At 46.8% G+C, this 20792-nt stretch overlaps 1 protein-coding gene across 2 annotated transcripts in view; it reads right to left on the reverse strand.

The window, feature by feature from the left end:
• Nucleotides 1-20792, reverse strand: part of LOC126547914 (tachykinin-like peptides receptor 99D) — a 915613-nt gene that overhangs the window by 496977 nt on the left and 397844 nt on the right. The window lies entirely within an intron of this gene.

Raw genomic sequence — 20792 nt, forward strand, 5'->3', positions numbered from 1 at the left:
ATGAAGACAGGCTGCAGTGTCCGGTTGCGAAGTTCCAGAATTGCGGTTGTACCCAGCAGCTCCACCAATTGTAAAGGGGGTTTATTCGGGTCGTAGAGAAGCAGCGACCAACGCGGCAACAGCAGGTAGGGCGCAGCCAGCGAGCGAACAGGGTACGAGCCACGCGATGGCAATGGGGCTTTTCAGCCTGCCGATCTTCTTCGTCACATTATTATTATTATTATTATTATTATTATTATTATTATTATTATTATTATTAGTAGTAGTAGTAGTAGCAGTAGTAGTTAGCAGTGGTAGTGATAGTAGTAGTACACGCACGTTCTCAAGAGAGAGAGAGGAGAGGAACGGAGACTAGCAGGGTGGTTAACCAGCCTCAGAAAAGCCGGTTTATCACCCTACAAATGAACGGATGGATGGAATAACTTTAATGAAAGGTCCTGCGAGCTACGGGGCGCAAGGTGCCATAGAGCGGGCTACTCCCACGTTGGGACCGGGAGTTGTAACTCCCTGGCCGCATCGTGGGATCGCTGGACAGCCCAGAGCTGCTCCGCCTGGTCCGTGCTGCGTAATGCTTCTTGTAGCCTGGCGGAGTCTTGATCCTTGTTTGCGTGGGTCCGACCACACGGCCAGAGCAAGTGATGTATGTCTAGTGTGCCATGGCAATTTTCGCAATATGATGTTTTGTATAGGTCAGGCATGTAGTGATGTAGTCTGTTATGCGTGGGGTACGTGTTTGTTTGAAGCATTCTGAACGTGAGGGCTTGAGGCCTGGTGAGCTTGTTCCCTACAATTCCCTATTATTCCCTACAAATGGGAATGGGGGAATAGGACGTAGAAACAAAAAGACAAAGCAGACAGAGAGACCGTGCCGGCTGGAATGCTCTCAAAGTATCACTGACGTGCCTGTATAGTGGCTAATTGGCTATGGCGTTGCAGCTGCGGAGATCGAGGTCGCTGGTGGCATTTCAATGGGGGTGAAATGCAAGAACGCTCGTGAACTTAGATTTAAGTCAAAATATATTCGGTCTTACACTATGGTGTGCCTCATAATCAGGTCGTGGTTTTGGCACGTAAAACCCCAGAATATTTATTGTAGCTGAAGTCGTCGTAGCCTCTTTTTTTTTCCTTATTTCATTTTCTTGCGCCAATCTTTAGTCAGGCTTTGTCATTTGGTTTTTGTTACACGTTCTGTGTCAGAGTTTGCGCCTGCATGGTAACGTGTTGCTGCTTATACGCTTATATATACGCTTATTATTTCCCCGTAAGCGAAAATCAGCAACAGGTAGCATGCTATTTCCAGCCTCTCTATCTTGACCCCACTCAATACTGCCTCGCACCCCTTATTCGCTGTAATATGGACCACAAAATGTTCGCGTATCGCGAGAGCCATAGAGAAGACTAAATTTTCTCTCGGCCTGCAGCACGCATGCTGGGGGGGGGGGGGAGCAATCAACGAGCTAGCAGTTCTTCGTGGTGACAATTACACTACACCTCTCAAATCCTCGCTGGAAAAAAGATTTTGTCACCCCGCAGCGCCACATCTTCTTGCCACCATCGAACTTGCCAGTCTTGGCTAATTCTACGGGATTCGAATCTCTTGGCAAGGGAAGTTGAGTGTTTGCACTCGAACTCTTGATGCACGAAAAAGCAAGGAAATTCACATCCTTCCCCACATTCATTCGCAGCGAAGCAAAGTCGCTTCTTGGATGACAACACGATGATGGCACTAATTTTATTTATGCAAGATGAGGCGACTGCCAGAGAATAATGAGATACTGACGGACACGGAAAACTACCAACGTAGTTACAACTGACGCAATGTGATGCGGTGTTCAAGCATGTGCTATATAAAGGCTGCACCGCGTGTGCTTGCTGCCTAAGAACTCATTGGACCGCGCAAGTTAACTACATTAATTGTTTTCACTTTTATGAAGCGGAATATTTGCATATATTTTCCAGAAACTACGTCGGTGCTTTCGCTTCTGCGATATTCCTTCATTTTTACCCAGACATGTGGCCTATCGGGTACATTCATCGGACCCTACGAAGTAATTACATCAATATACTTTTCTTCCTCAACAGTTCTAGGCATAAGTAAACCATTATCGATGTTCTATTTTTTGTGAGTGTCCCTTAGTTTTTACTTGGACACGCAACAATCAGGCTGCCATACGAAACGTTGGAGTTAAGTTCAGCACGCTATGATTATTTACCTGACAAGCAGCATATTGACATCTCAATTAAAGCGAAGGTTTAAGCTCTCAGTGCTTTGAAATTTCTTATGGAGCGACTAACTTTTCCTTCAAAATTTTGCCTACTACCGGAGTATCTGTACAGCAACAATTAATGATGCACTTAGCCAACCTCTTTTGGCAAGAACGCACCAATTTTTTCTTAAGATTGTTGGTTGCGATCTTTTGGCATAGAAGGCAGAAAAGAAAAGGGGGGGGGGGGGGGGGGGATATTGCTTTGGTCGCTTTTACCTACTCGGAGTTAGTTGCTAAAAATACAGTAAAATATTACATGCAGGTATTTGAACTTTCGCCACGACACTTCCCAATACGTCCTTCTGAATTCTAGTTTGCTACGCCCTTTATCTATACATTGTAAGCGTTAAAAAAATATGCCAGTCTAAGTCTGTACCGACGATTTCATCAATTGCAGACTGCGACAGTGTTATTTGCTTATGCGCCAATGTGAACATGATTAAATGGGAAAGAGGGCAAAAAAAATTAAAAAGAAAATACGCTGCTTATGATCACATGCGTTGAGCGAAAAATTACGTCAATATCGAAAAAAAAAAATGGAATTAAACAGATGTTAGTCCCACAGTAGGACTTATTTCATCCACAAGAGAGACGGCTAGGGCTCTGAAAACTTTTGTACCGCCTCGAGCACGCCTAATCTAAACGTGGCGCCGTCTTCGCAAAATTACTTTGGCACACGGCGCGTGTCGAAATTCTGCAGTTGGCATCCCACGGAACCATATTGCCTAAAACGATGCTGCAGCGCTTCGTGGAAGAGAAAATGTTGTTCTAGCGTCTACAGTGCACCATCATTTTGTTACCTTACCACTGAGCGGGGAGCAAAGTTTTCTCAACCAGCTCTGTTGCCTCGTTCATATGGTTGCACAATAAGTGCGCACGAGTGCACAACGTTCCTTGCGCGAGTGCGTTTATCAGTGCTATTACCTTTCACGACACGTGTTATATTATTGCGAAGAAGGTATATTGCCTGGGGCGACATACGAGGGACGTTCCGAAAGTAAGTTTCGTCATTTATTTTTCACACGGAAACTTTATTGCACCCCCCCCCCCCAAAAAAAAAAATGCACCATAGTATCCTGAACTATACAGCTTGCACTATTTTTCCACATAGTCGCCACCCACATTAAGACCTTTGCGGTAGCATGCAACTAGTTTGAAGAAACCACCCTGGTAAAACTCGGTGCAGGGCCTGAGACATGACCTCTTCACCATACACGATCTGTAGGCGTTCATGGACGACGGACACATTAGTCCCACGTGCCGATTCATATCGGATAACAGCCCGCGCTTCCACTGGCGCCAACGTTGTCAGCACACATCTGTCTGCCATCGTGATTTGCACTCGTATAACCTCGGGCACGCCGGTCTGCTGCTAATCTCTCTTCTTCGCTGCTCTGCGCATGCGTTATTTCTCCTCCGCTGACGCTCCTTCCGTCGTTGAATCAGCAAAGGGCGTGGATTATAATGGCGATTGTTTGCTTCGCCTGGTGTGACGTGAGGAAACTCACTTTCGGAAAGTATCTCGTATAAAAACCCATTAATAGCACATTTTAAAGATGTTTAATGCGGAAACATTATATGCCCCATTACGCCAAAATCCGGCGTTGTAGTCGGCGGCGTGACCGAATGATGGTACCAAAACTCGCCAACGGCAAAGAGTAAAACCACATAAAAAATACTCTGATTGACGTCAAATTTCTTCCGGACGCTCTTGTAAACAGTGTAAACTAATGCCTTTGAAAGGCATATTGGATAAATTTCGCCGTGGGTGGGAATCGTTCTGGGGCCTCAGGGGGGCGAGACGAGCACGCTTCCCCGACGCCGCGGTGGCTCGACGGACCTGGTTGACTAAATGTGTACCTAGTGTGTGCGTCGTTGGGCACCTGACGGCGCAGCCAATGGGTAGGAGGTGGCGCCACGTCACGAGCGTATACAATGAGTATGTAAAACAAAAAGCATCAATGTCCACTTCGATGCCGCCGAGCGCTCCTTCGAGTTATGAACTCCTCGCGAGCAAGCGAGCGCGCTGAGGCGCTTTGCGCATTTTCATTTGGTCTTACCGAGGCGCATATAAAACGCAGGCGAGAGCTTGCGCGGACGAGGGACGCGCAGAAAAAGCCATTTCACCAAAGCGGCTGTAATGCTTTCACATTACCACACGTAAGCAGTCTTGAGTGTATCTGGCAAATTTTTTTTACTGCGTTTTATCAGCGTAGAATCCGGAAGTTGATGCCCCGGCAACGTATAAAGAAAAGAATTCTCAATATCTAAAGCTTCCGATCAAGAACCCAAGAGATTTGATGTGGACGCTCTACCACTATAATGCACAAACCATTTTCTTTTTTTTTCTTTTTGCTAGCTGTCTTTTCCTCTTGAGCGAAATGTTTGTGTTATGATTGCCCCATAGAGTTGGGTTTGAGCTGTTTCACATGACTATAGCTGTTTTGGCCACTATATATGTACTTCATGCTATCTATATCCGTAATACTACTGCTTCGAATCCAAACTGCAACGTAGTAAAAAAGAAAAAAAAAGGGGGGGGGGGGCGGGAGGAGAATGGTTGCGCTTTAACCTTTGCTCACAAGATGACATTAAGCATTTTATGTGACGAAAATGATATCAACTATTTTGTCTGTGATAAACTGATAAAGTCATGTGCTTTCACATTTAGCTTTTGTAAGGTGCGTGGTCCCTTTGTGGTCAGTACGGCAGGGCGCCTGAATTATTGATGTCCACTAAGAATACCGTGTCTTTATACTGCGAAAAATGTTGAAAAAAAAAAGAAAAGATTGTTCCTTTATTGTGTTTAATTGACAAAATCTGGCAATTGTGGCCCCGCCAGTGGTCACACTTTCTTTGATTCTCAGCTCATAAACAGCCGCAATTCTTTAATTTATGTTGCAAGGAACTATATATTTGGGCAGGAAGTAAGGCACCGGTACAGAGTACACGCCATTTTGACAACTAGCTGGTTTTACAGGCAGACATCAGAAAATATTCACGACCACCAGCTTGGCTCGATCGACTTGGCAATTTTGAACAAGCGGAAATAGCAGCGAGATGCGCCTTCGTAGCAAATGCCTTGTGCCCTTATTGAAAGAAGTGGGCGGCTAAACATGGCATATCAAATCAAAGTAAAGGACAAAAACATAAACAGTCGGCAGATCCCACGTGACAATGACTGTGGACGGTAATGCCGTTAGCCTTGAATCAGTAAAGCCCCATAAAGTATGGCCACCATCGAACCGAGTTACGTACGAGGCGTGTACTGTGGTGCGATTCCTTTTCGCGCTTTACTAAGAACACTCGGCGCCATCTATCGCCGCAACCTCCGCGAAGCCTGCGCATGGCATCCGAAATGCATGCAGAGCCGGTGCCTGTAAACGCTGAGAAATGCGTCATGCGGCAACCAGGCTCCTCTTTCGCCGTTCTTTCTGGGCACGCTGCGTCATCTAGCGACGCTGCCGACAAGTCCGCGCGTTGCCTTCGAGATGAGAAGAGCGGCGCACCGGCGCCTGGCGAACGCTGAGAATGGTTCCCGCGCTTGCCGCACACTCGGTGGCACGTACTCAGGGAGGGACCCACGTTGGCGAGACGTTCGTTGAAGAACGGCACATACCCAGTGCATTTGTGGCACAGCCTGCTAGTGCGTCGGGTTGCTGTCCTTGAGGAACCTTGTGACGTGGATTCGCTTCCGCCGTGCGATGCAATCTTGTTGGCGGGGTGAGTAATGCTGCTCACAACTGGACAGTCAATCCGACTGCGGTGCGATCCGCTAAGGGTAGCGCGGGAGTTCGTAAAGATGGAACTATTCCATGCGGTTAACTCCTCTCGCACGTATTTCAATGCAACATTAATCGCCGGTAGCTCCGCAGTTGTTGGCGAGGCTGGATGGAGTATATGAAATATACGTCGTACTTGCGTCGAAGGGTATAAAAAAGCTGCAGAAGAGCCTTGGTAGGCACGTACAAACATACATAGATAGATAGCCACCAGAAAGTGCACGAAGTACCCTAAGAATACTAAAGCATGAAAAGAAAAAAGAAAAGACTCTGAAAAGTTGAAATAACAAGCGTACCGTCTAACGCCCACAAAAAGAGGTCCTAACATCGCTCTTCCTACTAGCTTATGCAACAGAAACACGCGGGTGTCCCAACGTAAATACAAACGCCCACAATGCAAGATTTCCAAAAGTCTGCGAAGATATTTTTGGGTGGTGGTTGGAGTTTTCTGCTGAAGGTTAGATTATACGACATGCATGCACCGCATTATAGCTCTTCTCCTAAATAACGGCTTCACTTCAAACAATGTATACATACTGCTCGGTTTGACCTCCTGGCTGCCAGTCGAATACGGAAATATAGTGAGCAAGCGCCCACGCTCAAGTGTCCGATTTTGTCAAGCGTGGCTGCAACTGCATTCTGCTTGCACGTACGTTTGAGTGCGCCACTGCCGAGCTATCACCTATCACCGTGGCACATTTTGGCTCATATTATATCAACATATCTCTTCAGTCAGGCGACTGGCGCAAGATAGGAGAATACATAAGAAAACGGCGAGAGGGCTTTAGCTCCGGATTTTGAAATGCGTTTTGCACAGCATTTGCTCCCTCATCATTTCCTGCGGCTTGACATGGGAAACCATTACTGCAATACCATGATCGGTATGGGGCCACATTTTGTAATGATTTTTATCCGAGTCTATTGATTCCTTAATATCCGTTCCGTTGAGAGGTGGCCGATCTCGGTGATAGCAGCGGCGCAGGTTCGAGCGAGCCAATGACGATTGAAAAATTGAGTAGAAAACTGAAAAAAAAAAACTTATAAGACAAGCTTTGGCAAGTGTTTTTCTTTTGTTTTTCGCGATATTGCTTTTCATTAGCAGTGCGCGCTAGCACAGTAGTAACCTCAGATAAAAAAAAAGAAAGGAAAATGTGTACGTGTCGGTTCGTTGTATTTTTACAGAACTTTTTGACACGACGTCGCTCTCATTAAACAGCTCTATACGCTTAAGGGGGCCGCGCAAAATAGCGCAGGATGAAAATGAAAAAAAAAAAAAAAACAATCTCACAGGATAATTCTGCCCTGTGACCTTACTTTATTAGGTTGCGTGGTAATTAGAGCTACCGTCTTTGAAATGCTTTACCAACTAACCGAATAGCGAGCTCTATTATGCAAAGCGGTTCGTGCCCTCCGCAGGTTTATTCGTAACTTTCTTTTTTACGCATTTATTTTTCCGCTGCAAATAAAGAGCAGCTGCTGTCGGAACTGAAATGCCCTATTTGAAGTACGCAGTGGTTACAGCAGCAGAATCTGGATCTGGGTCGCGGTCACTCTGGCATCCGGGACGCGTATATCAAACGACGCCGCAGCTGCATCAGGTCTGCTACAGACACTGCCGCCCCAACTGTCAACCCGGTAAGAAAAAAAATGAGAAATCAGGCCAGTTCGCGCTGCCATAAAGGTATTAATCAAGTGTCGGCCAGGGAAAAAAACAATTCGAGCAAGGACTATAAGCACGTCGCCAGGTAAAAGGTGCGCCTGAAGAGCATTTGGCGGTCACTTTTCATGTTGTCGATAAAGACAAGTTGGATAAGAAGCGAATGTGCATTTCTGCTCGGAAAAAAGCACGCTGTATACATTATACGTATATGCAGTGTATATATGTATGCTATTGTATGCATTTTTCGCTGTTGTGACATTTTGTGCATCTGTAATGTATTTACAATGTTTGCGACATCTGAAGCTGTATTCCTGTGAAGTGACATTTCGCGAGTAAAACTTGAAGCAGCGCTAAGAAGACGAAGACAACAACGATAAACACACACAACAGGACATCGCTCATCCAGTTGTGTGTGTTTTCGATTGTTCTCTTCGTCTTCTTCACGTTGCTTCAAGTTTTACTCAATATGAACCAACTCGCCCAAATCAAGTTATTGACATTTCGTGCTTTGAGGACTTATCGTAATGTAATTTTATTTACATACTTCTTTCATCTTTTTCATGCCGTGTGACCTGTGATGCATTTTCATGTTTCTCATATGAAAGGAGCAGCCGGCACCGTCTTTTGGTGGCAGCATCTTATTTGTTCGTGTCAACACAAAATAATATTAAATTAGTAAATGAACAAGTGGCGGTGATGGGGGTGTAGGTGGTTTCTTGTAATCGTTCTTGAACTTGTATATACGCACCTCTTCATCATATCATCATCATTCATCAGCCCTTTTCCTCCCTGTCCCTTTTCCCCAGTGCAGAGCAGCATTCCAGAGAAAGTTATAGCTCATGGCCGACCTCTCTGCCTTTCTGTAAATAAATCTCTCTCTCTTCTTGACTTTAGTTATGATAACTACTAATATTATTTTTTTAATTATACCGCACTTGGCCAGTAGAAGCTTTCAAAGAGACAAAAGATACGAAATGTCCTCGCTTTGAATTTCAGAATATATTAAACCGTGCTTAAGTGGCTGATTCACACACACTGAAAAGTCCACTTTAATCAGTAGGCAAGCTCCGAACCGTGCAACATACACGCCAAGGTGGACAACAGTACACCAGGATTACAGAGCATTAACGCTGGGCTCACTGTTCCATAGCTCCTAAGACGGGCAGCGCAAAGAAAGGCATGTACAGCAGGAAGACCAGGGATGACAGCGCTTGTCTAGTCTGGTTTGGTTCTAGCCCGTGTCTTTGGTTGCGCTACAAATTTTAGAAAGTGTCAGTCACAGAATTCTTCTTCTTTCTTGGCAGAATCAGTAACAAATTGTGTTTGGCAACACATATGACGTCCCCGACACCCGAAGCAACATTGTAGAGCAAAAGAATTTCAGACGCCAGCTTAGAACGCAGAAGCAGCCCTCTGGCGCCTCCGCACCAAGTGCCGCTCGTCGCGCCAACGACACGCTGCCCGGCGCTGCTGCGAGTGCCGGTCTGTCGCCGGCAGGCACACGCGCAGCGAGTGCCGGAGCACGATGGCAAGCGGCGAACACAGCAGGGGTGCCTCGGTCCAGTCGCGAAGGAGCACCGCGTCCTGCCCGTGTGCGGCTCAGTGCCAACCGACTGGGTACGGACGCAGCAAGGAATGCCGTGCGGCGCCCCTTGTTCTCCCTTGCGTTCCGTGCTTCGGAAGCGCTCGGCAGCCCGAAGCCGCCGTCCTAATTACGAGCGTCGTCTGTCTTCAGCGCGAGCCCGCTGCGCACCTTCGGTAACGCGCGCTTGCACCTATAGGTCAACCTTTCACCATTCACCAGCCGTTCGGTGCCGGGTGGTACGTGTCTCACCCTGTGATATAGGACCTTTCGTGGTGCACCGCCCGCTGGGCCGATTTTCTTTAGCGAATTTCCGGCGCCCGAAAACCGACGTTTCCGTCTGACCGCGTGACCGAGGTACAGAGCAACGCAATATCGAATTCGGACTGCGTGAGGAATGCGACTTATTCGCTCCGTGCTAACTAATGGGCGACATCGGCCGAAGCAAACGACTCGCTGTCGTTACCGTGTATTGGCGACAACAGTGCGTAAGAGCGGATCGCATGAAACGACAGTTAATGTATATGACACACAGGGCGCGCAGCACTAAGGTGCACTATGCTGCGCTAGAAGTGTTAACCTGTTGAGATGCGTGAACGGCTTGGAAAAAAAAGTTGCGAACGTTTAATTCAGTTGCTAAAGTTTTGTGAATATGCAGCTTCAGTTACGCCTCCGCCTCCAAAAGATGCCACGAAACACGTATTCCCAATTTACTTCACAATCCCTGACATCCACAAAAGGTCTGATATGCCTGTTTCGGCAATATTCCAATTGGCTCAGTCTCACATGTTCGAAAAGTTTCCAGATTACCTTCAAATATTCACAGATGCATCTGTACACAGCGATGGTCAAGGCGCCTCTGCAGCTTTTTTCTGCCCTTCGACTCAAGTACGGCGTATCTTTCATATCCCTCATCCAACTTCGTCAACAACTGCTGAGCTAGCAGCGATTAATGTTGCACTGAAATACGTGCAAGAGGAGTTAACTACATCGAAGATTGCCATATTTACGGACTCCCGCGCTGCCCTTAGCAAGTTACAACGCAGTGAGATTGATTGTCCACTTGTGCGCAGCATTACTGACTCTGCGAGCAAAATTTCATCACGTGGGGTATCTCTCGTTGCTTAATGGATACCTTCCCACGTAGGAATCTCTGGAAATGAAGAAGCTGATCGGCTCGCTTCAACTTGCACTCATAACAACTGCGACTGCCCAGAAATTTTGTGCTAGCTTAATGACGCTCGTCTGCTGATTGGTCGCCACCTACTCAAGCAGCATCCAGACCAGCGCATCGCAAATGGAACGTTCCCGCCCCGTGTTCGCGGTCGAGGCTTGCTTCGTAGCGCTAGAGCACAACTATTCAAGCTGAGGGTTGGCTGCGTGAACGTGCAGGAGCGTTTATACAGACAAGGACGTGTGGCAAGTCCATCGTGTACGTATTGTGGCTGCTGCGAGACACTTCAGCATCTTACATTTGAGTGTCCCGCTTTCAGTGCGCAGCGCATGTCGCTACTGAGAGACTATCATCTCCTTGGCCTGCGGTGTACGACACTCGACGAATGTTTGTACCCCAGTAGTTGTGCGTCTAAACGTGATCAGGCTCTTCGCACTCTACTTACTTTTCTAGAGTTAACAAACTTAGGTTCACGTTTGTAGCGTCGAAACTATTGTATTCAACATTCTGTAGTAGCGTGACCTTCAGTGACCGGCCCTAGTGTGTGGTCTGTACTGTGTTCTACTTCATTCTTTAGATTTGTTCTGTTGCTCTTCCTTTCCTCTTTCCTCCCCTCCTTCCTATCTTCCATTTCTGTGTTGCTGTCACCTCCCATCTTAAGAGTAGGCAGGCGTTGTGCCCCTTCCGGTGGCAGTTGCCAGCCTGCTCCTCGCTTTCCCTTTCCTGTTAATTGTATGTGTTCAAAACAAATATTAATAATAAGTTTTGTGATGATTCTAAATACCTTTGTCAAGAAAGAAAAATAAAAAAAAATCTAACTATCCGCGACCTACTAGTGCTGTTTTACAAGTTTGCATAACACTGCATGCAACGAGGAATTAACAATTTTCAATACAGCAATGGCTTAAGAGACCGCTCTCTACACCTCCATTCTAACCTCTCCCCTATCCATCACAATTTGGAAAATGAAAAGAAATTCCGCTTTACCTGAAACGGCCCCAAATACGTTTTGCTCACTCCTATGCTTGCGGCTGTGTGTGCGGGTGTGGACGTGTTTGTATATACAGCAAGATTTAAACTAACTTTCTCTCAGATCTCCTGCGTACGCCGTGCTGCCAGCCTTTCACACAAATTAGCAGGCATGCATGGTAATGTGCGGCTATTTACACATAGCAAGTGGTGAAGAGGTATTCCTTAGGGCAAAGCTTCGACTGGGAAAGTGAGTAGCAAGGGCGTTCGCTCGAGTAGGTTTCTTTCTTTGACTGCATTGTCGTTGGCTCAGCTCCCGATTTCTGTGGTCTCTGCTTTTTCCTCTTGCATTTCATGACATCTACGTTCTTCCCTGTGAGAAATGGCTTGTGCGCCTCACGACCCGCTAGGACAGTAGGAAACACGGTAAGCTGTGGCAGGGTCTGCCACACAATAAGGAAAACGCAGAGATGGTACGCGCAAGCAGGGTCCCTAGAACGTAAAACTATTCCAATATGTTTTTATTCCAATCTCCTGACGTCAAATTTGCGTAACCGCCGACGCAAGCATCGGGTGGTCACCCGCAGGGTTGTCTGAACAGCCCAATCAAACGCTCTCCTCGTTCTTAGAGTTCACTTTTGTTGTGGGGCCGAGCCAGCGCACTGAAAATAGATGATTGGATGAAGATGGCGGTGTCGGTGTTTGCGATTGGTCAGCTTTCCCTTACTTAGCTTGCAATGGCTGGTCGAAAATCGCGGCGGCGTGCAACGGAATATTAAAAATGTCGTTAAAACGAATCCTCAGCAAAGGAGAGTTGGTAGAGCGAGGTCGTAAACGTGCCGAACGTGCTCAGAAACATTAGACGGCCACGCAGAAACCTTTATTATACGCAAATAAACCCATGCTCTCCGGCAGGTGCAAGTAGCCAGTGCCTGAGCGGTCCGCGGCAGCCATCTTTTATTCCTTTCGGAAAGGGGCAGCCTGCGGCTATTCAGAAGAAAATTCAGTTTTGTTCGTCATAATAATGCATCTTTAACGTGTACGCGTCGCTTTGACGCGGAGAGTTCTTGCGGTTTTGTGACATCGCGTGAGAGGCTGGTGAAGTGGGTGCAGCCTAAAACTTTTGACCAATAGCCGAGGGCTAATGGCGAAAAGGCGTCGAATCAGAAATAGCCAATTTGCTTTGTTCAGTCCAATCATGCATAATCAGTGTGTACACGTCATATCACATGAGGAGCTATCGCAGTTTCCGTGACGTCGCGTGACAGACAGACAAAGTGCGTGTGGCCCAAAAAAGTTTTTGACAAATAGCAGAGGGCTGATTGCAGAATTGGAATAGAAAAGTTTGGAATAGCTTTACATTATAGCGCCCCAGGTTTATTAACCCGGCGGCACGTTACAGCACGACATTCGCGGCTTTCAGACCCAGGCTCTCACGAGGTCGACTACCCACGGTCGCTGAGCCTTACAGGGTTTACCAAGGAGAATAAGAGGTTGGAGCAAATGTTCAGTGCTCTACTCGTAGCAGGCATCAAGAAGTTTCGACCATAGCAAAAAAAAAAAAAAAAAAGCTCGATGTTTAAGACCTTAGGAACCATGTGACGCCTAAAAAGTGGTCCCACTGAAAGCAATCGAGAGGGCCTATCTCGGTGACGTGTACTCGGATATGTGAATCGAGCTCGGGAAGGAGAAAGGTAGTTTGCACGAAAAAAGTCACCCTAGCCCTATCCCCGACGCCAGTCCCGTTACCCCCACGCCTGTCCGCTATACTGGGCAGAGCATCGCTAACACCCCGCTTCGCTCAGATTTCACGCGCTAAGGCACTGCAGGGATCAGCGTAGATTTCACATTTATGATAAGCGCGTCTTACTGAGACGCGAGCGATGCGCTATCAACTTGGTTGCAAAACGACTAACAAAGCAGGTGGACGCACCCTTATGCTCTCCTAAATCGGACTTACAGCGGAGTCAAGGAAGATTTCTGCGTTCCGCTGCTAGCATGAGCGCTGTGCGCAATCACTCTAACACATTCCTGCTAAGCAGTTGTGTGAAATTTGCTGGCGTGCACCGGTTTGGTAAGAGCGGACCATACGCGCGCTCTGCGAAAATTCTCTATTGCCGCTGTGCTGAGGATACCTGGAGATCTAGCTTATGAATAAACGCGAGTTCTAAACTTGCACGAGCTGGAGATGAAGTGCAGAAACGCCACTCACCTGATTCCTACATATTCGCGGACATTATAGTGATAATCTTGTAGTATTCACACATAGAAACGCAGCCGGTAAATATTTATTCGTAAAGATGTTCTGGAATGAAGCAGGAATGGTATCATCGTTGCACATGCGAGATGGCAGACATATATTGCTGCGTGTTGTTGGTGGTCAGCCATCTTAACAGCTGTGACTCCTCCTGTAATATATACTGTAAATATAGTTTTCCTATACTCGCGACATCCCCGTAACAATATCAACTTTCTGCATATGGGCAACAAGATCATATAGCATGTTGCTGAAAGAAGGCACATCGAAGTCTGGTCCGAGTCCTCTAACGCACTGGTTATCAAACGCAGAACCACGTTCTTCAGCACCCTCCCTGGAGTAACTGTGGACATGCCGAACATTTGAGACAAGTTTCGTCCAGCTACAATGAATCACTGCTAATGACAATGGTCAGTACCACGGCGGTTTTTGAACGACACACCAGCATGTCATCCTGCGTACATATCTCATCAGGTGGCACGTGTTGATAAAGCGGGGAGCGTAATAACAAATGCACTCTATTACGAAGAACATCGTCAGTTTTATTTTTAGCTTTTTTGACTAGGATTTTAGATCATTCATAAATGTTTCTCGGTAAGAACAGCGGGGCGCTATAACGTAAATCTATTCCAATCTGTTTCTATTCTATTTCCATTGTTATTCCTTGATTATTTGTAAAACATTATTGAGGCCACGCCTAATTCGCCTGTCTGTCACGAACGTCACGAAAACAGCTACAACTAGCCATCTCAAGATGACGTGGTTAAACATTGGTTAAACATGAATAGGCCGAACCAGACTAAAACATTTCTTCCGGTTCTGCACATGCCTTTGTCACCACTAGCCTTTCGCGATTCGTGCAAATGTTTTCGTACCGCGCATAGTCAACCTGTCTGCCTCGCGACTTCACAAAAAAGCGGAAGCTTACCATGTCATATAGTAACGTGTACGCACTACAACTGCAATAATATGCCTAACTAGATCTCCTTCTTTTCTTTTTTTTAATTGCCCGAGGCTGCCATGTTCCGAAAGGAACAGAAGATGGCTGTCCCTGCACTGATCGCCCCGGCACTGTGTAATCGTAGTTGCCAGCGAGAATGTATTTCTTTATGCATAATAAAAATCTTGCGTGGCCGTATAATGTTGCCGAGCCATTCGGAACGTATACAACATCACACTGCCAAAAATTCTTCATTGAGTTTGCGTTTTGGCGGCATTTTTAACATCCCGTTGAAAGACGCCGCAATTGTCGACGAGTCACCGCAAGCTAAGCAATGTGAAGCAGACCAGTCGGGAGATGCCGGCGCCATTCTCCCTAACCCGGTTTCACTGCACTAGCGCGGCCTCACCGAAGCCTTCTCCTCTGTGCGCATTCCTCGGCTCTCGTCAGCCAATTACGTAAGGACAAGCTGTCGCGGTAGGCAACGCCTTTCGCTTTGAAACCAAACAAAGGGAACGAGGAGAGAGTTTGATTGAAACAACCTTGCGGGTAATCGCTCGTGCTTGCGTCGGCAGTTACGTAAATTTGACGTCAGAAGATTGAAATGAATTCAGAACGGAATAACTTTCGGTTATAGCACCCCTGTTTTGCAAACTTCACGAACCGCTATTTAAAGCGCCACGATCCTTCCAGATGACACCATAGTGCTACAATGGCTCATGACTCATGTGCTGCCTTGCAGCTCTATATATATATATATATATATTATTCCATGAAACAATCAAATGAGAAGGCCATATATCCACGGAATTTGTTTGTTTGTGCGTGCAGGTAACTTCTTTTGCCCTGTGAAAAACAGGACATCTTGCTTTTAGAATGTCACGTATTTACGCCATTATTAGAAGAAGTGGATATAACAGAGTCTTAGAATAGCGGCCTCACAATTAGGGTGACCCTACCAGAGACCGCTTTGCACTCCCATGGGTACCTTGGAGCATGGAGCGGATGTATTTTAGTATAGGGTCCCCGTTTTACATTAGCGTTGCGCACTTCCAGCGCCTTTACGGCTGCATGTGGAAATTCTAGAAATGCCGCACGAAACACAATATCATTAATTAATACAAAACGTACAGTTTTCACCCGTTTAAAACTATATAGCTGAAAGAAAATAATTACCAATGAGTTGGCCAGCTAAAGCGACCCCCCTTTAGGGCTACGACTCTCGCATTGACAACCTATCTCGAAATGAGCGGTTATTTATTGTTCAGTATGTGGTCATTTGCATGATATCACAGAAAGCGATTGCTGACGTCTTTATTTACTTCTTGCAACCTTGCGCTTTTGCTTTTTCTCTCCGCTATTCTTTCTGTCTTTCATATCTCGTTTCCCTTCCTCCCAGTGCAAAGTAGCAAAACAGAATCTTTTCAGGTTAAGCTCCCTGCGTCTCCCACTCCATTTCTCTCTCTCTTTACGTGTTACTCGGAAATCACAGGACAGATTTGGTGCTAGGTAGGAGCCGTCGCTTCAATGGGGCCCACCATGTTTGTTTTATGCAGATGTTAGGAGCATCCTCTCTTTATCTGAAATTTTGGCTTAGGGCAGAATGCGAACGTCAACCACCGAACGCGTTCAGCGCATGTGCAAGGACGAGATGCTATTGGCTAGGGGCACCAGTGCCCCTATTTTAAAACTACCTAAAGGCGAAATAAGCGACGGAAGATGCCGACGTTGGGATGACTGCAAAATTGCCCGTATCTGGCACCCAGAGCCTTGCCAATTGTAAGTACTTAAGCTATTTGCTCTGATAAGTGGAACGACTCTGTCGTCGATATGCGCTGGCGACAGGATAATAGTCACTGACATCGACGCAACATTCTCCTCTCTTTCTTAAAGGAGAGTGGTCAGGCACGAAAGAGCTTATTTCCTTCCTGGTGACCAAACCTAAAACACAGGCCAATAATTTTTCTCCGGTCGCTTACAGGGTAAAAACAACAATTGCCGAGAGCGGCGACACAGACTCCTGAAACTGACTCGAGAAAAAATATGATGTATCGACAGGCGCTTCGTTCCTTCTGAAAGAAAACAAATAGGACATTTTTCAACGCGTGAGAAGCGAGTTACACGTTCAACGCATTTATGAATAATAACTTTCTTTTTTGTCCTCCGAACTAATTGTGAAACCTGTACATAGGTTATACGTTTCACTGCAATCACGCCCAATCGACTGTAGCTGGCCTTTGTGCCGCGCCCTGTCTATGAGAAATTCCAGTGACAATTAGCTCCATTATTCGAATTAAATAACATCAGTAGACTTCCACCTGAAACAGGGCTTCGTGCTTCGAGTTGAATCTGTGGAGCTTTACGTTCCGAATTCCTATAGATTGGCGACGATAGACGTCACGGTTGGCTTCGTGAATTGATTTTGGCTACTCAGGATTTTTGACGCGCAGAGAAATTTTAGTACACACGCACTTTTACGTTCCGCCTCCAGCGAAATGGGGGAACCACGATCGGGAATCAAATGCGCAACCTCGCGTGCCTAGACGCAGATCACACAGAAAAACTGCGTAGACATGCCAGCACCTCAAATGGCGCCGTGCACCATGGAATGACACTCCTGGTTGTGTGATGAGAAGATCTCTGGAAGGAATGCGTTTTGTAGACGGAATGACGAGCAACTGGCTGAAACCTAACAAATCAACCTCGTGCGGCACTATGGCTGCGGGGAATCCTCTTAGGATATGAAATAGCGATCTGTTTTCACACTATATTTCGAGGGTTAAGCGTGCGGTCGCTCTGCAATAGAAGAAACTGACTTATTTTGTTCTCATTGTATACCAGCTGCGGTGGTGAACAAGATGAATTCTGTATCGACGATTTTAAGAATTTGATAAGGCTTTCGCAGTATTTCCTTCTCCACAAAATGTACGCCGGAGATGGTGGCCTTGTCCGCACTTTCTCTAAGTTATTGCCTTCTGTATCTGTTACCTTTATTTATACTTTAGTGTTGACATTAGCTGACAACCTAATCCCCGCCGTAGCGCTACTCACAGGAGATTAGGGAACACGGTCTTGCTGACGCCACTTGCTTGGTCTTACGTCCAAGCAGGTGTAGCGGACGGAAGCTCAAAGCTTAGACGTAAGCCCAGTTCAGCCCGCTCCTTTCCTCGTCGAATAGAGAAGTACAAATATAGGAAAAGCAATAGAACGGGCCGTGCACATGTGCAGAATCTTCGTGCTCATTCATGGCTTCTGCGTCCACAAAAAGTGCTGGAGATCTTTTTTCGGATATTGGCGGCCTCCTTGAGCATACATGGGTGGGGTTGGAATGTGCATTGACATTTTTTTTTTCATCTTTCCTGTCGTCATGCCTCGCAGTCAACCGACCAAAGCCGCGATGCCCTAGTGTGCGACACATTAATTACATCGTGGTTTATTGAGTACTGTTCCGGCTCCAGATCACTAGCTAGCCGACTCTGGGGGTGACTGGCTGTGTGACACGTAACAGCGATCACTGGCATCGCTGAAGATCATGGAACATCTCCGTCTCTGGCATTGTGTGTAGTCCCATCTGCTTTGTTGGCTTTGTACTTCAGGGACCTTGTAGTGCGCTTTACAAAGACAATGACCTCGTGCATCAAAAATGCCTTCGTATTTTCTGTGCGCTTAGAGTGAAGAAATTCGAAAGAAGTTGCGACTCCGGAAGTTTACACAGATGGGTCAGTTACCATGCATATAGAGAGTTGTGCTGCGACATTTTGGATTGCGACCGTCCATTTCAGTTGGGCTGGAGGACTAGGGAGTTATGTTTTATTGGACGGTCGGACAGGGAGCTGCTATAGCTGCTGCACCGAGGAAACTGAAATGCCGAGAATGTGGCTATACTTGGCGCACTTCTTCAGTTGTCGCGTGGTTTTCCGTCAAACTAATTCTATCGACAATCTCTGGACGCACCCGCCGCGGTGGCTTAGCGGCTATGGTGTTGCGCTGCTAAACACGAGGTCGCAGGATCAAACTTTGGCCACGACTGCCGCATTTCGATGGGGACGAAATGCAATAACGCTCGTGTCCCCATGCAATGGGGCACGTTAAAGATCTCATGGTGGTCAAACTCAATCCGGAGTCCCCCACTACGGCGTGCCTCATAATCAAATCGTGGCTTTGGCACGTAAAACCCCAGAATTCAGATCACTTCAATCTTTGGACCTTCGAAAAGTCGCCAATAACAAGAGATTGGCAGACAAACTCAAATGCATCCCTTCTTCTGTTGGCCTTTCCGCAAATGAAAAATAAATGTCTCTATGGCACGTGCAGCGTTATCAATCCCCAAAAAGGACAATATATTAAAATTCCCAATTAGCAGAGGAGGACATTCGTCGTCGCTTTCGATATCGCCGCATGATCGCTGCGTGATCTTTTCCGAATCAGAACCTGCTCGGCGTGCACGGCAGCCTGGGCATTTAAGACTGTGAGCACGTCGTCTCCACGCTGTAAAGAATGCGGAGAGGTGGGCGACGCGGATCACTTTATATGGTCTTGCCTGCGTTACGCTACGGATCGAAACATTCTACTCGACGCAATGAGAAGAGGTTTCCCACAAGGTTGTGCTCAACGTCTGGTGTTTCCGGAAGGTCACTATATGATCCGAAGAGAGGCACTACGCCTTCTTCTTGCATTTCTTAGGGACAGTGGACTTTCAGTAATGCGGTGACATACTGTATGTCCAGAGACAGGCGTTACGGGCGGAGCGATTGCCGGTCCCGTCTGCCAGGCTAAAACCGTCTGTAACACCGCCACCACCACCGGCGGAGTCTCTGCTTGCAGTATTTAGAAAGTTGGGTTGACGTGCAGCTAGCAGCAGCCTTCCTCCTCGACCTCGTAGGACTCGAGCAGCGAAGCTTGGGTTATTTATCATGTTGGCGCTTTGTAAGCGTGGGCTCCAGATGCTGCACCACATTTAAGACAGTCGTTCTCGAGGACTTAAACTAAGAGTGCTAAGGTAGAAATAGGACAAACGAAAGAAGGGAACAACACACGGTGCAGCCTCCCTTCTTTCTTTTGTCCAATATCCACCTTCTGTTTAATCGTGCCCAACCAACTAGCCGAAACCTATACCTCACTTGATATATATACAATTGGAGCTACGCTCTTAATTAACGGGCGGTTGCGTGCATGCGAGATAGTAAGTAGCTATCAGGACTCTGAATTTCCATGTCGATTCTCCCTTCAGGGCGTCACGTCTCCGTATTCTCTCAGCAGGCTCTTCATGGTGACCCAGAATTTCCGGAACGACACCAGTTTGGAGATATGCACACCAAACTTGCCATAAAAACACACTCCGCTTACTTTTCATCGCGAATCTACCTATGGCTAGGATACCGGGATTTCTTCGTGGCATAATGCCGACAGAAAACAGTCATCTATGGCTCATACCCCCAGATGCAACGGCTCATACCCCCGTAAGGTAGAGGCTACAAGCAGTCAGCAATGCGAAGCGAACAGTACATACATTCTTAGGAATCACGCATCCAACATCCAGAATAGCATACGTTTCAATAAAGAACAAGCTCAATACAAGCGTCCAAACCACATAATTGATGAGAAGGCGCTCCTGCGCCTTACACGCAATGCGAAGCACGTAGCACTCCACACATATCTTTGCCGGTAAATAATTATTGTTGCGCAAACTGCCGAGGCAACGGCAGCTGAACTGCAGCATACGAAGCAGGGAGTGACGTAACTACACCTTCGTACGTAAAAGAAGAACCCGCCTAGCAGCTGGTTTGTGTTGTGGCAGAGCTATGAGAAGGACTTTCAAGTGAGGACTCCTGAATAGCAGCGTGCATACGAGGCGCGGAGAATTTCCCTTCTCTCTGGTCCACTCTTTGTAGGTGCCCGAAGTAGCGGTGCAAGCAAAGTCGCAGGCAGTCGAAACGGGTTAGGCTAATAACTAGGTAAAGTGCATGTGACTGTTGCCAATTGAACAAGTTCAACCTACGCCGCAATGGGTGCTCGTTCTAGTCGTCGCTTACAGCTTCGCTGTCCAACCACCTTCACAGCGTCGATTGGAGACCCTTTCTTGAAAAGAGGCTCTTTTATGCATTGAAGCACAGAAGTAACTGGAACGCCATGTATTTCTTTCCACACTATGGGAAATGATA

This window comes from Dermacentor andersoni, chromosome 1 (genome assembly GCF_023375885.2).
Source record: "Dermacentor andersoni chromosome 1, qqDerAnde1_hic_scaffold, whole genome shotgun sequence".
NCBI lineage: Eukaryota > Metazoa > Arthropoda > Arachnida > Ixodida > Ixodidae > Dermacentor > Dermacentor andersoni.